The sequence below is a fragment of the Mytilus galloprovincialis genome, chromosome 1 (genome assembly GCF_965363235.1).
Source record: "Mytilus galloprovincialis chromosome 1, xbMytGall1.hap1.1, whole genome shotgun sequence".
Lineage (NCBI taxonomy): Eukaryota > Metazoa > Mollusca > Bivalvia > Mytilida > Mytilidae > Mytilus > Mytilus galloprovincialis.
The window spans coordinates 2,477,615-2,496,721 of NC_134838.1; the positions used below are offsets into that span (position 1 = coordinate 2,477,615).

The following is a 19,107-nucleotide window of genomic DNA, read 5'->3' on the forward strand; positions in this document are numbered from 1 at the left end:
GCATTTTTTTTATCTGGATGTTTTGCCGATTCGCCAGTCTGTTTCCGTGCTTTTACTTAAAGGTACTTTTACAACTTCAGATGCTAATTTAGGGGAAGCTGAGCCACTGGCGCCGCTGGAATGTTTGCGTTTGTTACTTTTCTCAGTGCGACCATTTTCAACGGAGATAGACTCGTCATTATCATTATAAATAACGTCATGTGCAATAGAAGAAAGATGAGAGATACCAAAAGGGACAGTCAAACTCATAAATCGAAAAAAAAAAACTGACAACGCCATGGTTAAAAATGAAAAGGACAAACAAACAAACAATAGTACACATGACATAACATAGAAAACTAAAGAATAAACAACACGAAGCCCAGAACAATAGATATCACCTCATTCGTATCTAGGTCTACCGATTTCATTGTGTTGTAATAAGTGTCTTTAATATTTAATCTTCTGATCATCTAAGGGAACGCTACTAACAACAGAGTACAAAGTCCAGTACCAAATTACTCCGCACAGATTCTTTACGATAGTAAACACTTAAATGCCTTGTGAGTTATATTCATATGTGGTGTATGTAATGTTTATAATATGTAACAAAGAAAATATTTTTGTCAAAAGTCAAAAATATTCAAAACTCACATACGACGAAGATTATCCTCTTGTCGCAATATCCACAACTTTTCAAATATTAAAATGCAGTTTTAAGAGCTATATCAACTAAAACAATCGGAGCTCGAAAACATTACAACCATATGCAAGGGCTACGACTCTGACACAAAAACATTCTCAATCGAATGTATGTATCTCATGTTCTACTAATTAATTAAAATTATTAAGAAAGACATTTTACGTATGACAAATATGGTTAACATGCTTTCCAACATCCAAATACTATGAAGTTTCTCTAACAGTCTCCGGGACAAGTTTGCAATTCCGCTGAGTGCAAAAGTTGTCACCTTAATTTTTGGAGTTAAGTCAAAACAAAGTTGATAACTTGGTTGGTATTGGTTCCCTGATATTTGTCCTAAATTTTTTTGGATCTAGCACCACTGTTGAAAAAGTTATGCCCCTTTTTTCAACAATTTCCTCAGAGGAAAAGTACTTTTCCTCAAGGGAAATCAAATTTCCCCGAAGGAAAAAGATTTTTCCTCAAGGGAAATTGTTTTTCCTCAAGGGAAAAAGATTTCCCTTAGGGAATTTGCTGCATAATTATTTCCTTTGAGGAAATTCTATTTCCTTTGAGGAAATTCTATTTCCTTTGAGGAAATTCTATTTCCTTAGAGGAAATTTGCAGCTTCAAATTTTCCTTGGAGGAAATACTTTTTCCTGTGAGGAAATTTGTAGCTTCAAATTTTCCTTGGAGGAAATACTTTTTCCTGTGAGGAAATTTTTGACAAACACTTTTCCTTGGAGGAAAATTCAAGACAACAAATTTCCTCTAAGGAAATCATTGATCTTCAAATTTCCTCTAGGGAAATTTCTGAACATCAAATTTCCCTTAAGGAAATGTTTTTCCTCTATGGAAATTTCATAACAGTACAAACAGTATTAATATATTTTCTCCTAGACTGAATTATTGATACAAAAGATAATTAAAACTTTAATACTGTAATACAAATTTTCATGGTGAGTATTAAACATACAAAAACAAAAGGCTGACTGTTTAGCATGTTTAAGACAATACAATAATAAGCAAAATGCTATGAATATCATACCATTTGTGATGTTATTAATATTGTGCTCATATTTGCATATTAAATAAAATAAACACTTTTCATGTCAAATTAACTTGTCTTCTGTTTCAGCTGCTGTGTATTCGACCCCCTACATAACAGTTCAGTGCATAAATAATTCAATCCACAAGACATCTTCCTTCAATTGGTTGAATAAATTTTGGCAATGTATGTTCTTCAAACATCTTCTTTGTATATTTGATATGATGGAGCCATGTACATGAATTGATAAAGCAGGTGTTTAAATTATTTCGACAACAAACATGACAAAGATACTATTTTTTTTCTTAATTTCTCGATAATCCATCAGTTAATATGAATGTAGGTTGTTACATTTTACACAATTGTGTTCTTTGATAGTACTCCATTTTGTTTATAGCAATTTTGTAGAATTTTTTCTATTTCTTTTTCCAGAAAAACACACAGTTGAGTTCATTTCACATTAATAATCCAATTAGCACATTATGTAGAAAAGTATTAACAATTAAGTTTCCTCTTCAGTATAGACCTGCAGGACCTGTTGATGATCATAAAAACCAAGATATCTGACCTATAAATACACAAAATAAAAAAAAAATGTTATAAATGGAGAAAAAAACAGCAATATAAATAAGCTTATTTTATCATGTTTTAATGAACATTTTGAGAAACTTTCATTTGATATTCTTACTTGTCATGCTTATGAGTTCTCTTATTTCAGTGCTTTGTGTCCAAGATTTAATATTCGTTGTTAAGTGCCTTGCAGTGATATTTAAAGTTGAGCCACTTGCAATAGTTGTTATAGAATGTTCATATGTTGTGTTAATATTTGAACGACTGTCCTATATTATGGTCAGGTTGAGTGCTCACAGACATGATGCCTAAATTAATATATTGTTTGTTTCCCTAATCCCTATTCTGACAAGCCAGGTGTGGGTAGGTAGGTAGGTAAATAATTTTATTTTTCCCAAAAGCCTGAATATTATCGGATGATCCGGCAAGCCCGAAAATCAGAAATGAATAAAATAATATTTGGCTTAGTTTTGAAAATAAAATTTTATGAGTAGGGCCATTTTTGAAGGGTTGGTCAGGATTGAAGAAACAAACAATATTTTTTATTAGGCATGATTTTTTTTTATTAATTGTTATTGACTTTGAACATGTTGAACTAAATTGGATTGTTTAAATCTTTATATGTTGAGATCTTTAATGGATGACCTATAAAGGAAGTGTTTTCTCATTATTGAAGGCAGGCCCATGATTGGCCTTTAATTTCTTGCATCCGCTTCATTGAACTCTGGTGGATAAGTCACTCATTTACCATACCACATTTTCTTATTTTTATATGAGTCATCATTCAAAGGCAATTTCTTTTATTACTGTAATTCAGAAATTATCGAAACTTTTTAGTAATGCGAATAATGTGACTGGGTGAGTATCGCAAAAATAAGAAATCATATTTTGATAACAGAAACATATGTATATATATATATATCATGTAACTATATAGATCTTTATGCAGATTTTTTTTGTAATCACAATAAGTTGTCCCTTCCCTGAAAAATCTGAATTTACAGTATATAGAAGTGGTCTTACCATTTAGGCCTTGTTGTATTCTGTTTATCTTGTTTTGCGCTCATTTCTATTGTAACTGTTTATATTTTTCATCATTTTTCTATATTTCTTGTCCTATAAAACATAAAAAGGGTAAAAACTATTATAAAACATCAGTTTGTGTTTTTCTTTATATTCAGTTATATTTAAAAAGAATGGAATATTTGTGCTATTTCATTTCACAAACATTTTGCCAGTCATGACTTTCAAAGACTTTCACCCTGGTCAATAGTTTAAAAAACAAACATTCCCATACTTTTTCTTTGTGTTCGTACTAATTTTTCATTTGACAACAAAGACATGATTCAACTATTCTTCTAAAATTTGTTTCGCTTGACTACGTTAAACTCTGAAATATTGTTAACAGTATAATCTGTATGTGTCTCACTTGTCAAAATTTCAAATTAATATATAAATCAGATAAAAAGCTATGCATGGCTCAGCTTGATACAAACGTGAAGGTTGAACCCAGAACAGTTGGGGCAAGTATGGACACAACATTCAAGCTCAATACAACTCTGAATTTTAAATTTGGATTGTGATTCAATAGTTGATGCAGCATAGGTTTCTGACACAGAATGAATGCGGTCCAAGTACTTAAAAATTTTAAATTGACAATTAACCTAACCTAAAATGGTCCAATATTCAAAATCTCAATACATGGTTAGATGCAGCATATCAACATGATCAAAGAACCCCAATAATTCATTTTTTTGGTGAAATCAAATAAAGTTAAATTTTGGACCTTTTAGAACTCAATGTGGACCAATTTGATAATGGGTCAAAATATCAAAAATCTTAATGAATGGTTAGATTCAGCATATCAAAGGCCCCATATAATCAATTTTTGTTGAAATCAAACAAAGTAAAATTTTGGACCCCGATTTGGATCAACTTGAATTTGGGCCCATAATAAAAAAATCTAAGTAAATATTCAGATTCAGCATATTAATCTGAACACCAAGGATTTAAATATTGTAAAAATCAAAATAAGTTTAATTTTGGACCCTTTGGACCTTAAAGTAGACCAATTTAAACAGGACCAAAAAACTAGGAATCTAAATACACAGTTAGATTTGGCATATCAAAGAACTCCAATAATTCAATTTTCTATAAAATCAAACAAAGTTTAATATTGGCCCCTATTGGCCCCTAATTCATGTAATTCCTAAACTCTGAACAAAACTCTGGTCACAAACCTTGTGTTTGAATTTCATAGATTTCTGTTACTTGTACTAAAGTTATTAAGCGAAAACTAAATGTCCTGGGACAACGACGACTACATGATAAAATTGAGAATGGAAAAAGGGAATGTGTCAAAGAGACAACAACCTGACCATAGATTTGAGGGTTGGAATCCTTTTCTTTTGCCGAGCAATGCATTTGAATGGGAGATATAGTTGGAACCCCTCTTTGCTCTTGGTTGGGACCCCCCTTTTAAAATGGCTGGATCCGCCCCTGAGAAGCATTATAGAAAAATCTATAAGCTTTAACTCAAAATAAGGATAATTTTATTTTTAAAGGGCAGGCACAGATCCAGAGGGGGGTTCAAGGGATTGGAACCCCCCTTTTTTTGGATAATCAATGCATTTGAATAGGGACATGTAATTGGACCCCCCCCCTTTCCCCTTTTGTCCTGGGTTAGAATCCCACCCCCACCCCTTTTTAAAATGACTGGATCCGCCCCTTAAGGGTCTATAATTAAGTTTGACAACATCAGACGACATACTACTTTATCAAAAAAAAAATGCCACATTTCATCCAATTTAATTTCATCCCTTACTTGCTACATGTATTTCATCCATAATATTTAAAGAAATAAATTTGGGAGGAGTATGATTTTAATTCATTTGTAATTTGCAAGTTATTAACTATCCAAACTAGAGACCTAATAGAGTAGATATACTTGACTAATTTAAATCAAACTTGGGGTGACTGGGAACAAAGATTTAAGGGAATAGATGACAGTTTACCTACAATGACCTAGTTTCATAGCAATAGCATACATTAATAAAGACTACATGGTCATTCTTATGTTTAAACGTGGTTTAAACTTTGGGTGTTCATTTTTTAATGTTTAACATGTTTAAAAGCTAACAATTTCAACTACATACATGTATCAAGATTTGATCCTACATTATTTAAATATTGAAAAAAATAGCTTTTTAAATTTGGATCTATATAATTGTGAATGTCACATGGATGTATTTTAATGTAAAGCATCTGAAAAATCATTAGCCGTCTCATATTTATTTCAGTTCTTCAAAAGGCAAATTTATATGAGCTTATGCTGAAAATAGAGATTTCTTATTAAGGAGAAATCCCTGCCCCCCTTTTTGTGTGAAAAATTTTGTTGATTATATAGGGAATCACAGAAACATGACTGAGGCAAGCATCCCCCATCTGAACCCCCGCCCCCCCCCCCCCCCCCCCCCACATGAATATGTTTTTTTAGCTTGTGTAGGTGTAAGTCAGTAAGGAGGCAACCATTTGATTTGTAGGCCGGGTGAAAAATGTGATTAATCTTGCTTTGTAAACTTGTGCTATAAATAAAAATTACCAATCCATTAAAAAATCCGTGAGCCCAATCTCATCTAGTGAAATAGATTATAGTCTGTTTTCGAAGTTATATGGAAGTAAGTTAGTAGTCCAGATAATTATGACGCATTGCAAGGCATTTTTTCTAAGGAGAAGTGTAGAATGGGGGAATGGAACCAATAAATTGATCGGATCCGAAATGTTCTTCCCAGTAAAGGAGCACCTATTATTTTGTAGGTAATTATTATTAGTGTCGGTGGTCTCACAAGTGAATCAGAGTGAATATTGCATGCACATTAAAATTAGCAGAGAAGAGACAATTATCAACTTGTGTATTATTCATTTTCTCGCAGTTATATAAGGTAAATCAGCTATATAGACATAGGAAGATGTGGTGTATGTATATATATATATCCGAAAACAGGTGTTCGGTTCTAGTACTATAGTGGCTATAGTATATATGACTTTTAAATAACAATTATCAATTATATCTGTATTCTGTGGCGGGTCGAAGGGGATGGAATCCGGGGTTGGCCTCCCCTAGCATTTTGTGAGCAATCATTGCATAAATGATAATCTCGGGAATCCTCTCAAGTTCCTAGAGGAGGGGCAAGGGGGGTCCCCATAACAGCAAAACAGTGAATTGATTTGGTGAAAAACAGATAACAAGGAATTGAAAAGGGATAATAACAGATAACAGTAAATGAAATATGAAAATAAATCTGTCCAGGACCAATCCAGTAGATGACTCGTAGATCTTAGTATATAACTTGTGGTATGATTATAGTATGGATGTTGAATTTTTCTGAACGAAATTACTAGTTTCTGTTTTTGATAAAGGGATATTTTTAATCTAGGATATTTGAGGGATCAAGTTTTAATGATTTAGATTTTTTTATTTAATTTTTGAATAGTGCAGCCAGTGACACTTTATTATCAATTTGATTTTAAGATTTTTTTTCTGAAAAGCAATATATATACTTTACATATAATAAAAAAAAAAACATTGATGCACAATATATATTTTTTTATTTAATGACCTCATGATAAAACTTACTTATAAAATACAAAAATACCCAGATCAGTGGAGACGGGACATGTAACTGAAACACGCATGCCAGTTATGGTTATTCTGATAATAAAAATTGACTCAAGTGACAATTCTGATAGTATAATAGAAATTGGACCTAGTGAAAATTTGGATGACACCAAGTGAAACACCAATCATGTATCTTATGTGAAATTATAGAATATGGAAAATTTAAGGTACAGCATTGGAGAAGCTGTAGGATTTTTAAAAGGGTATTTGTCGAAAAATTAAACTGACACATCTGTATTTGCATCAATGGTTTCTGAGCTTCAATTTTTGCCATGTGAAGCAGTTAAAAGGCTTTAAAAAAATATGGTGGTCAGGGTTCTCTTTCAATCATGTAAATGAAAAGAGAGGGAGTAGCACTTATAATATAAATGCTAAAAGAAAAAGACGTTGTATAATTCCCAAAGCCATAATTCAAACCCACACCACTTAGTAATGTAAAACAATTCAAAGGAGAAAACTAACTGCCTAATTTATCCACAAAATAGTGAACGAGAAACTTAGTAACACAGTAACAAACTACAACCACTGAATCCAGGCTCCTGACTTGGAAATAGGCACATACAGAATGTGACTGCGTCAACTTTAGCATGCTAGTTGGTGTTCAATCCTCCCCTAATCAGGGACAGTGGTGTAATAGTACAACAGTAAGATTATTATGTGGTCATTGAATACAAAATCTATTGGGTGTACCAATGCTTTTTTTATAACAAAATCCATACTATAAGTTATTGTACAAAATGCTGCATGTTCACAGACAATGGAATTTATTACAAAGGATAATAATAATATATACTGGAATGGTCCTGGGTCCAATTGATTTTATATGTTTATGTGATGTATGGTACTGAAATTCTTCTGCAAATACAGGGCCACCGATATTACCAGTAGAAAGAACCCAATAGATGTACATTGTAAGAAGATGTGGTAAGCGTGCCAATGAGACTATTATCCATTCAAATCACAATTTTCAATTATCTTCAATTTCTACGGAAGATTGGCTGTCAAAATGCTAACATTCCAATTTTCAATAACAGTTAACAGCAAATAGATTCTCACAATAACAGATAACAAAATAGATAATAGTCATATAACAGCTAACAAAGAATAAGACAATAACAGCTAACAGTAAATATATTTTCAGAATAACAGATAACAAAGAATTAAAATGCCCCATAACAGCATAACAGTTAAACCCCTTGCCCCCCTCTTCCTATATACAAGGTGATAGGACGTTCCGTTGGAATAGGTTACCTGTGCATCAGGAAAAGTTTTAAGGCATAGCGTGAAAAGGTAACCTATTCCAACGGAACCGAACGTCCTATCACCTTGTATATAGGAACCTTAAACATATGTGAATAGGTCGGGAAAAACTCTCTTTTGACACTTAAGTATTGCACTGTTGCATTACACACCAATCAAAACGCAAACAATATGGGAAAAGATAACATTTTAACCTACACAATATATGAATAAGGTATACACTTTTGAAATCTAAATTATATGAAAAGGATGGGGTAACCGTAGAAAACCAGCGGCAACGACACCCCTTATTTAATGGAGACATGTAGTTGGAACCCCCTTTATCATGGCTGGATCCGCCCATGATTTTACATGTAAATCAAGCCCCGGGTATTTGTTGGCATAACGGTAACCACGAAAAGGGGGGGGGGGCTAATTAAAAGCACGAGGAATTATAAATATACAATTCAACAGGGGTAGAGTGCATCGAGGAATGGGAATTAAAATTGTCTCTTCACGATGATCGAAAAAAGTATCTTGCACGTTATTTTCATCATCTTGTCTGAAACACTCTGAATAATGAGCTTCAAGGCGAAAACAAGGCATGTGAAATACTAATAACATACACTTCTTTTTTTATACGTTGTATGGACAAACCCATAAATCCCTCAACAAAAATTGCTTGATTCATGTCATATCAAATAAATTACAGCGCGGAAAGGTAACTTTAATTTAATATCAAAACTAAATTTTTGTTATATTTTTCAATAAATTTATAAATCTTAATTAGGCATGCGTTGCGTGAGTTCCATTTCATGAGACCTACACAGATTTCTATAAAACAAATCAAAAATTATAAATACAGTTTTTCAATTCTTTCCGGCATAGATAAAAAAAAATATGTATATAATCTATATACGATTTGGTTGAATTATTTCACTTCATTTTAATGATAAATCCTTTAGTTCTTAAATTTTTAATTAAAATGAATTTATCATTTTGATATCTAACGATAAACTTTTTAAATTGAAGTGACATGGTCAGTAACCTAATTAGTTGCATGGCTGATTACCATATTACAGGTGACCCAGTAATTTTCCATATGACAGTAGCGTGTACCCTCGGGGTTATATCGGGGTGTGTATAACTTATTTTCTGGGGAACATCCTGTCCACGTGTAGTACTTAGCATATATTGCAACAGATGACATTAAACAAATTTTCTTTGTAGCATCGGAGGCAATTTCATGTTCGACCACACAAAATATTTCACAAAAAAGATATGATAAAATCAAAAGAAAAAGATAAAGAAATATTAACAAATAAAGGTGGAATTGAGTAAACGGGGATTCGTGTTTTTATGAGCTTATTTTCAGTGGACAACAACAAATGGAAGTTTTTAACGACCTTGTGTGACCTATAGTTGTTAATGTTTGTGTCATTTTGGTCTTTTGTGGATAGTTGTCTCATTGGCAATCATACCACATCTTTTTGACTGGCTATATACATGATATAATAAATATAGCACTTACACGGTCGGTCCAGTGGACATATTTCATACTAGATAACTTATACAGTAATTCTTTTTATATATATGAAAATTATTGTCCGATCTGATACACGTACCTATAATGTACAGAATTTTGAACAGCTTCAAATATATGGGGTCCGTAGAAACACCGCAAAGGACCTCCTTAGTGCACTAAGAACAAAAATGTGCACTAAGGACCTACTCCTTTCATAATTTTAAATTATATTTTTTCTAATGTTTTCTCGACACGTGCCTCAAAAAGTTGATTGTCACCTTTAGTATAATCGATAGCAATTCATGTTCGCTCAACCTTGGCCCGTGAATAATCTACTAGTATACTGATTAAACATGTATATGGTATTTCAAATTGTTCTCTATTTTTTTTTCATTTGTTTGTTTTTGCCGTATTTATTCTGTCTGCTATATTTTTTACTTCTAAATTAATAGCGAATTTTCAACTCTTTTCAGTTTGGGATTTTTCATCCTTTTAATTTTAAAAAGACAAATAATTGTGAACACTTCACGGAAAAGTGAGGATTGATATTTGGTTGCTTATTAACGTCCAGTTGCCAATACTTCATTCATTTTTCTAATGTTAAGAACTATGCCATTTATCAATATTTCGATTTGAGCGTTACTGATGAGTCTTGTGTAGACGAAACGCGCGTCTGGCGTACTAAATTATAATCCTGGTACTTTTGATAACTATCACAGCAATGATTTTAAACATGTTTAGGAAAGGAACATATTTCTGATTCGATGTTTATATACAAATGCATTACAAGTATAAATATGTATAGGTTGATGTTTAGTCCCTTCGATGTTTTAGACTGTAAATAAATTATGACCAATTTATTTCTGACATCTTCTTCATTTTTAACTTTTGTGGATAGGTGTTTCATTGACAGCCGTACCACATCTCCTTTCGCTTATTTTTGTTGTATATATTTTTTAATTCACTTTCCTTGTCTTTTAAAATATAAAGTAAGTAAGTAAGTAAGTAAATTGTTTATTATAGTGACATGTGTAAATCAGCATAAATTTGTACAAAATATAATTACATATATAATACACCCGGCCCAATGGACCAATAAGTCACCTTTTACTGTTAGTTCAATATAAATGTTCTAATATCACGTGTCAATTGCCAATTTAAATTTAAATACAGATAATTATAGATTAAGAATTAACGATTGTAAAAGTTCATATATTATTCAACTAATGTTTGTGAAAAAGTTTAAGAATGTTAACTAGAGTAAACTGTTTGTTTTCTACGGAAAAGTGACGCTGCTAAGTATTTAGCTATTTTCCTTGGATGGTTCACCATTAGAAATGTTAATTTTCCCTGCTCATCTAGTTGCGTAAAGTCAGGCACCATTAATATCTCGCTAAAAACAGTTTGTCTGATATCATTATAAAATGTGCAGTTTATAAGAAAATGTAGCTCATTTTCAACATTTTGAGAATTACAAAATCGGCATAGTCTGTTTTCTACTGGTTCCCCAATATATCTACCAGTCTCAATTCTGATCGGTAATAATCCGCATCTAAACTGGGCTAGCACAGATCGCTCGTGTTTCGTAAGATTTAGTTTTACATAGTGCTCTAGTTCGAAGTTTGTTTTAAAGTTTAAGTAAGATCGTAGCTTTGGTTTATTTATCAAGGACTCTCTCCATATATCACTGTAATAAGTTCGTACAATTTGTTCAAAAGATTTTAAATCCACCATTGTTCTACTTTCGTAATAATGTAACATATTAAGTTTAGTGAAAATATCTTTAGTGTCACTACACCAATTGTTTGTGCAACGATCATAATCCATATTGAACACCACTTTCGTTAATCGGTCGTCTTCAAACGATAAAAGCCTATTCCAGTATCGAATAATGTTCACCCAATGCCGAAACTGACTTGGTATCCATCCAGTATCCCCATACAGTGCTAGAATTGGTGCAAATCTGTGAACGCCTAAGTAATATCGAATTGCTCTGTTCTGTTCGTTGTCTATTGATTGGAACTTCCTATATATTTATTCCATTATTTTTATTTGATGCCGAAAATAAGAATACGAAGTTAAATGCTATAAATAAGCGAAGTTAAACAACCGTTAATAATTATGTATATGAGCATTATATCTATTTATAAAATATTTTAAATACAAGCAGACATACAAAAAAATGTACCATTTGTGACACCAATTTCATTTATTTCCAAATCTTAAAATCATACATTTCCGTTCTTTAGCGTTTCTTAATAATGGCAGAACGGGCTTAAGAGTCATATGATTAAGTTAACTAAATAATTTAGTTTTCCCACATCATTAGCGGATTTAGGGGGTTAAAGCGAGCCCCCCCCCCACCCCCGGTTGAAAATCTTATATTTTTTGTATTAACCATTTCTTGTTTTAATGTTATCTTTACTATAATTTGAATATCTAGCACTGAATAGGGTGACACGTTGTCGCTACACTTCTTTAAATATACACAAGTCATAATAACATTGGCCAGAGGGTAACTTGATAATTAGAGGACCAAAGGATTTAATTAAGACAATCCAAGGCTGCTATCTCTATATTTTATTATATATATCTTTATAAGCCTCCCTTAGAGTGATACAACAATTGCAAAACGGGTAGATACGATCTGTAATCAAATAATTAACCTTATAAAATTAATACTTAAAATTTTATTTTTAGAGTAACCATATGCCGGATGAACAAAAAGTGTGCCATTTATTGAAAAACATATGGTTTGGTATAACATGAAAACTTCTCTAGTGTTTTAAACATTTCTCACATAACCCCTCCCCCAAACCCCCACTTCAAGCTCTGGATCCGCGCCTGCCCATAGTGCTTATTACATTATAAAATAAAATGGTATTCATCTTCAATTATGGAAATAAAGATGAATTGTTAAAAAAAAAAGCATTGACACCAGTTTAAAGTTATCGTTCATAGAAGACAGTTATGATTTATTCTATAATTCTCTTTTTAAAACGTAATATAATTTTACCTCTTGGATTTTTTCTATATGTTACTTCTGTAATCGGATTTTGAAGAACCCCATGGACACCACATACTCTCAAATGTCTTTCAAGGAATAATGATAGTATGTAAACTCTTGTATTGTTAGTAAGGAAATGAAATATCAAAAGCATTTGTTTCTCAATTTTTATCTCAAAATAGGGTTCTTTAAATAAAAAAAAGCTTGCATAGCAATTTCCTTAAAAACTAAATATATATAACAAAGGCAAAGTTTTAAAACAGAAAATTTATTTTTTATTTTTCTTTCATAAACTTGAATTTATACCACGCTAAACCGTTAGGTTAACAACCATTGATTAATCAATAAGTAACGATCAAAAGACAATTGTTTATTGGATTAGGTTGATTGAACATGATGATTCGGGAATCTGCAATAAACCGTTGGTCACGTGGCGAGTGGCAGGCGTTGATTAAAAAGTCATTTAACTTCAAAATTACAAAATCTATTGATACCTAACTTTATAGATTTGAGGTATTTAATCATATCCTCTTATATTCATGTTCGCTGTGATCTTAAAACATCGTTTTAGTGTCCTTAATGCAAAAACTTTCTTCTTAGTGCACTAAGAAGTCTTTTGCGGTATTTCTACACACCGAAATATATGGCCTTATTATTGGTAATATACCATATTAGTGTCACTAATGGCTTAACGTGTTACCAAATTAAAAAGAAGAAATAGGCTCAAAACCGCATTTTTAACTTTAGATTTTTTTTCAATCCCAAAATAGAGAAGAGGTCCGGTATACAGACTTATTAAAAAGTCCAGATGAGAAGTTTAACTTGCTTTTCTATTCCCGGCACTTTTAACTTAACGCATGCAAAAAAAAAATTCAGTACCTGGTTACAGTTGCGCATTGACAAATTATAATCTTTCGATTAAATGATCTTAAATCTTTATGGTCTTTATTTTAAAAGTTATAAAATCTAAATGTAAAGTGATCTAAAATGTTCAATATAAATGAGTATTTTCGCTGTGAAATGAATCTAAGGTCGTCTAAAAGTGTATACATGTGTATTTGACCCGACTACTGACTACATAGTAAACTATTCATTATGTACCTATAAGGGGGGTCTGAGCGGGACTCGGGATTGTCGAGGCGTATTTTTTGTAAACGTGACACATGAAAGTCAAATTATGAGGGAGGGTAGGAGGGGTACTGATCCCGAAATCCCGAGCTTAAAAACACGAAATCACGAAATCCCGGGCTTAAAAAACACGAAATCCAGAGGTCCCGAAAATCGAAAAAAGAATTATCGTATCCCGAAAGGGTCAATCCCGAAATCCAGAGCTTAAAAACACCCGATCCCGCAGTCATGATAAAGGTCCTATCCTCCCTCAAATTATTGTGCCGTGAAAACGCGAAATGAAGTTTAGAGGGACATGGGAAATTACAAAAATAGCAGAATTGTTCACTTACATAGTGTACGCGGGATGGCATCATGCGAGAATCTAAATAAATAAGTAGTAAGTAAGCGGGATCCGTGAACAGAACCCCCAATGAGACCCCCATTAGTTGTGGCTTATTTTGGTCTTTTTAGTTAGTTTCTTTCCCCTACATTACTTGACCGTTTTTGTAAAACAACATCACTCGAGGTCTGACAGTATTTTACCAAGAAATGCACAAAATATTCAAAAAGAAGGCCTAGAAAATTTAAATATTGGTATGCACACATACTCCCCTATCAGCACAGACAATTATATTTTTGTAAAGGCGCCAAACTCGTTTCTAATATTTATAATAGAACCGAAAAGAAAATGGAAATGGAAATGGGGAATGTATCAAAGAGATAACAACATGACCAAAGAGCAGATAACAGCCATAGGTCACCGATGGGTCTTCATTGCAACGAGAAAATCCCGCCACCTGAGACTGGGGTGGATCTAGTCATATAAAGGAGGGGTTCCTAACCCAGGACAATTTTTTTTTGGGGGGGGGGGGGGGGTGTCCAACTACATGTCCCCATTCAAATGCATTGATCGTCCAATAAAGAAAGGGGGTTCCAACATGTTATTATAATAACTACCTACGTATACTGATTTTATGAGTGCCCCATGTGTAAGGGTTAGGGTGCAAATAAGGGTGCAAATTGGAATTACGCTATAGAAGCGAAGCTCCTGCTAGAGGAGGAAGATAAAGACTAGGTAACAGGTAACAGGTCCAACCTTCAGCCCCCCCCCCCCCCCCCCTGGATCCGGGCCTGTGAGGCATGCTTTAGCTTGCCATGCTTGCCATTAAACAAAAATGTATACTAGTTGAGTGATAATGGACGTCATACTTAACTCTTCAATATAAAAAAAAGAAACTAAAATAAAAATCATACAAAGGTCACAAAGGCCATAACTTCTGGCTCCTGAATTAGGAAAAGTGCAAAATGCAGTGAGGATAAAAGCCTTTACTGTAAATTCCTGAAATTACAATTATATAAATCATCTCACATCTTTGTGCATTTCTTGAAATTGGTCATATTAATAAATGCATGCAATATTTTCAGAAAATTTCAATATATAGGCTTTTAAAAGTCAATCTTGTGCATGATTATCAATGATTATACTCGCACAATTAACACATGTGGTTCTCATAACTCAGAGGTGTCTATGCTATTTATGACAACATTTTAATCAAGTATAAATTTACAAAATATGTTTAGAACTATATGATTTTTAGGTTTTTAAGCATAGATATAGTAGGTCAGGATCTGCGAACTCTCACTGACTGACTGAGCACATGAATTCAACACTAGTTTTTTGGTGATGTTGGTGTTGCTTAGTGTTTTGTTTTGTTTTTCTTTTCTGCATCTTATGTTTTGCCTTGGCATTGTCAGTTTCTCTTTCATTGCCTTTGGTTTTTTTTGTTATGTTAAATAACAAGTCACAAGAGAGAAAAAACAAAAAAAATATGTGAAAAAATGGCTTAGTTCAGTGTATATTAAGGACAGAGATAACAAATAGCTAAATAAGAAAAAAGAAAAAAGAAAATTTCTTTTCTATGTACAGTCAATTGTCTGATAATCTAGAAGATAGCCTGATTTGGTCTAATTCTCCTGAATTCTAGCAGGTACTTTATTCCAACTTTTTTTAATTCAAACAAACCATGTCTTAGATAGTCTTGGAATTAGAATACATTAATCATAAAATTTTCATAATACTTTGGTGAATTATCTATTGATATAATCATGATAATTAAGCTCCTTTTTAATTTTTAGGGATTTTAAATTTTTAATTTAAAGTTAGGGATTTTATTCATAAAAGCGGGGATTTTTCCAGTACGTATACTATTAATAATGCTTTGAGCAATTTTCATGAAACTTGGTGAATTATTTTTGTATAACATAAACATGATAATTTTCCTTTTAATTTAAAAAAAAATCTGATTTATGTCATTGTACTATCATGACTTGGGATTAGGATAGTCTCAAGAATGCTTTCACAAATTTTTATGAAACTTTGGTGAATTGTTTTTATATCTTGACAAACTCCCTTTTTATTGTTATGACCCAAAGTGGAGGGGGCATAATGTTTAACACTTGTCAGAACATTGTCCGTCTGTCCCAAAGTTGTTTTTTGTTCTCTTACAGTACTTTAGTTTGCCTCAACCAAATTCAATTAAACTTTTACAAAAGCTTGTTATCACAATTCTCATATCAAGTTTGAATTTTGGTGATGTCAGTGTTACTGTACTAGAGTATCAGAGTTATGCCCCTTTAGAAATGGGGAAAATATGCTGAATTTTTGGTTTCCTGTTCTCTAAAATTTAGTTTGTCTCAACCAAATGTTATGAAATCAATACACAATGCTTATCATCACAAAATACAGATTAAGTTTGAATTTTGGTAGTGTCTCTTTTACTAAATTCTATAGTTATGTTCTTTAAAAATGGAAAAAAATGTTTCGGCCTTCTAACTTAAGTTTCCCTCAACCAAATTTTATTAAACTTTAAAAAAATACTTTTTATCACAATTTTAATCAGATCAATTTCAAATTTTGGTAGTAAAACTTTTACCGTTCTTCAGTTATGTTCCTTTAAAACTTTGAATGATATGCAAGCTGGAGTATCATTCCCTATTTATCATGTATATTTTTTTTATAAGATGCAGAGTTAAGGAACTTTAGTTGTTGCAAAGTTATTTTAAAATTGTCCATTTTCAAAAACTTTGAAAGGTTTTAGAAATTTATGGATTTGTTAAAAAAATCACAGCCTTAAACTTATAGTCACTTGAGATATATATCTATAAATGGAGCCAAATTATATACATGTTTTATGTCAATAAATACCACTGTTTGTGCATGTTTTGTTTTTTTTGGAGGGCAGGGGTCTTATTTGCACAGTGCTCATAGTTTTTTAGTCGATCATTAAAATTAATTTAAAGCTTAAAGACCAGCTATAAGGGCAAGAAGCTTATCAAGCACTCATGGTTTAGATTTTTATTAAACACACATTAATATACATAATGTACATTAAACAGAAAAAAATATTGATGCAAGATGTCATTCAACTTTTACTCTTTTATGTATAGGACAAGAACTATAGAAGATACAGAGAAATTTTATACAGCAGAAATGATAGGCAATGTAAAATTTGCAGAAGCCAACTAAACCTAAATGGTAAGGCACCTTTTAATTTTAAAAAAGTTATTGAACTTGAAAGATGATTACTAGTATCATGATTACTATAAAAATTAAAAGATGTGGTATATTAAATATGAAAACTATCATGGCTTTGAGAAAGCAACTGTAGGCCTGTTACGACCTTCAATAATGAGAAAATCCATACCCTATACTATAGTCAAAGTAGGCAGCTATAAAAGACCTAAAGATGAAACATTGAAACAATCCAAACTGTAAAACTAATCATGGTAATTGCCTAGTTTATAACAAAATAAATTACAAAAAATAAATATGACCGGTATGAAACAACAACAACAACAACCACTAAATTTTAGTGTCAGACTAAACTGACAAAAGCTACAGGCTCTGAACTTTGGACAGGCACAATAGGAATATGGCAAGGTTATATAAAAATAAGATGTGGTATGATTGCCAATAAGACAACTCTCCACCAGACAACCAATGATGTAAATTTCCTGCAAACAGGGACTTGACTTCTGTAAATCAACTAATTTTTCGTGAATACTTTATTTGGCATTTTATACTTTCTAGTCTACATCGCAGTTATTTATTTTTCTCGAGTTCAAGTTTACTTAATGTATTTTAATAAGGAAAGATACACATGAAAAACATTTATTGCTGTTTCTCTCTCCATTTATAACATTTTATTTGTTTATTTTGTGTATTTATAGGTGATCAGACATCTTGGTTTTCATGATCAATAGGTCATTACTGAAGAGGAAACTTATAGTTGAAATTTATTTACATAGTGCATAATTGGATTAATTTGAAATGGAATGTGTGCTTTCCTGCAAAAAAGAAATAGGAAATTTCAACATTATCACATGATAATGACCATAAACAAAATGGAGTTCTATCATAGATACACAAAAACACTATTGCATAAAAGCAACAACATATCTTAATCAAAAGAAAGGAGAATGCTGAACAAATACTATTTTGTTGTTGAAAAAAGGAACACCAGTTTTATCCACTCATTTACATTGCTCCCTCATATCAAATATACAGAAGAAGATCATTGAAGAACAATTTGCAAAAATGATTTCTCTTAGAATTGAAGGGAATTGTTTAGTGAATGGAATAATGTATTCACTGAATTCTTACGTAGTGGATTGAATAACTGTACACAAGCTGAAACAGAAGAAATTGTAATTTAAAATAACACGAAAAGTGTTTATTTTATTATTTAATCTGCAAATATATAAACAAATTCTTTAGAACACCACAAATGGTATGACATTCAAATTGGTTGCTTATTAATGTATCGCATTGAAACAATTACAAAGAAAATAGAAGCATTTGCTCCAAAAAAAATTATAAATCAAAGTTAAATTTATAAAAAAAGTATAAACAATACCTAGATCTAAACAGTCAGACTGTATTATTTTCAATGTCATTAAAATGTTGAGTCAAACATTTATTAAAGTTTTAAATATCATTTGCATCAATTATACAGTCTTGTTATTATTATATTCATACTGTTTGTATACATGGTGTAGTGAAGAAATGTTCAACAAGTAAAAATAAGGGAAAACATTTCCTTAAGGGAAATTTGATCTTCAGAAATTTCCTTAGAGGAAATTTGAAGAACAATGATTTCCCTAGAGGAAATTTGTTGTCTTGAATTTTCCTCCAAGGAAAAGTGTTTGTCAAGAAATTTGAAGAACAATGATTTCCCTAGAGGAAATTTGTTGTCTTGAATTTTCCTCC

The 19,107-nt window shown here is 31.9% G+C and overlaps 2 long non-coding RNA genes across 3 annotated transcripts; one reads left to right on the forward strand and one right to left on the reverse strand.

Annotated features, from left to right (window-relative positions):
• Positions 1-2,084: 2,084 nt before the first annotated feature.
• Positions 2,085-15,686, reverse strand: LOC143062903 (uncharacterized). Of its 2 annotated transcripts, none has more exons than XR_012974886.1 (3): positions 15,093-15,686; positions 3,303-3,395; positions 2,085-2,277 (listed from the first exon to the last, which is right to left on the reverse strand). It is a non-coding gene; the product is annotated as an uncharacterized LOC143062903 (long non-coding RNA). The 2 variants fall into 2 exon arrangements; XR_012974885.1 differs by lacking the exon at positions 15,093-15,686 and adding an exon at positions 5,881-6,121 and having other exon boundaries at positions 2,088-2,277.
• LOC143062898 (uncharacterized) lies at positions 14,264-18,848 on the forward strand. Its single transcript, XR_012974883.1, has 3 exons — positions 14,264-14,432; positions 17,286-17,373; positions 18,069-18,848. It is a non-coding gene; the product is annotated as an uncharacterized LOC143062898 (long non-coding RNA).
• The last annotated feature ends 259 nt before the right edge of the window (positions 18,849-19,107 follow it).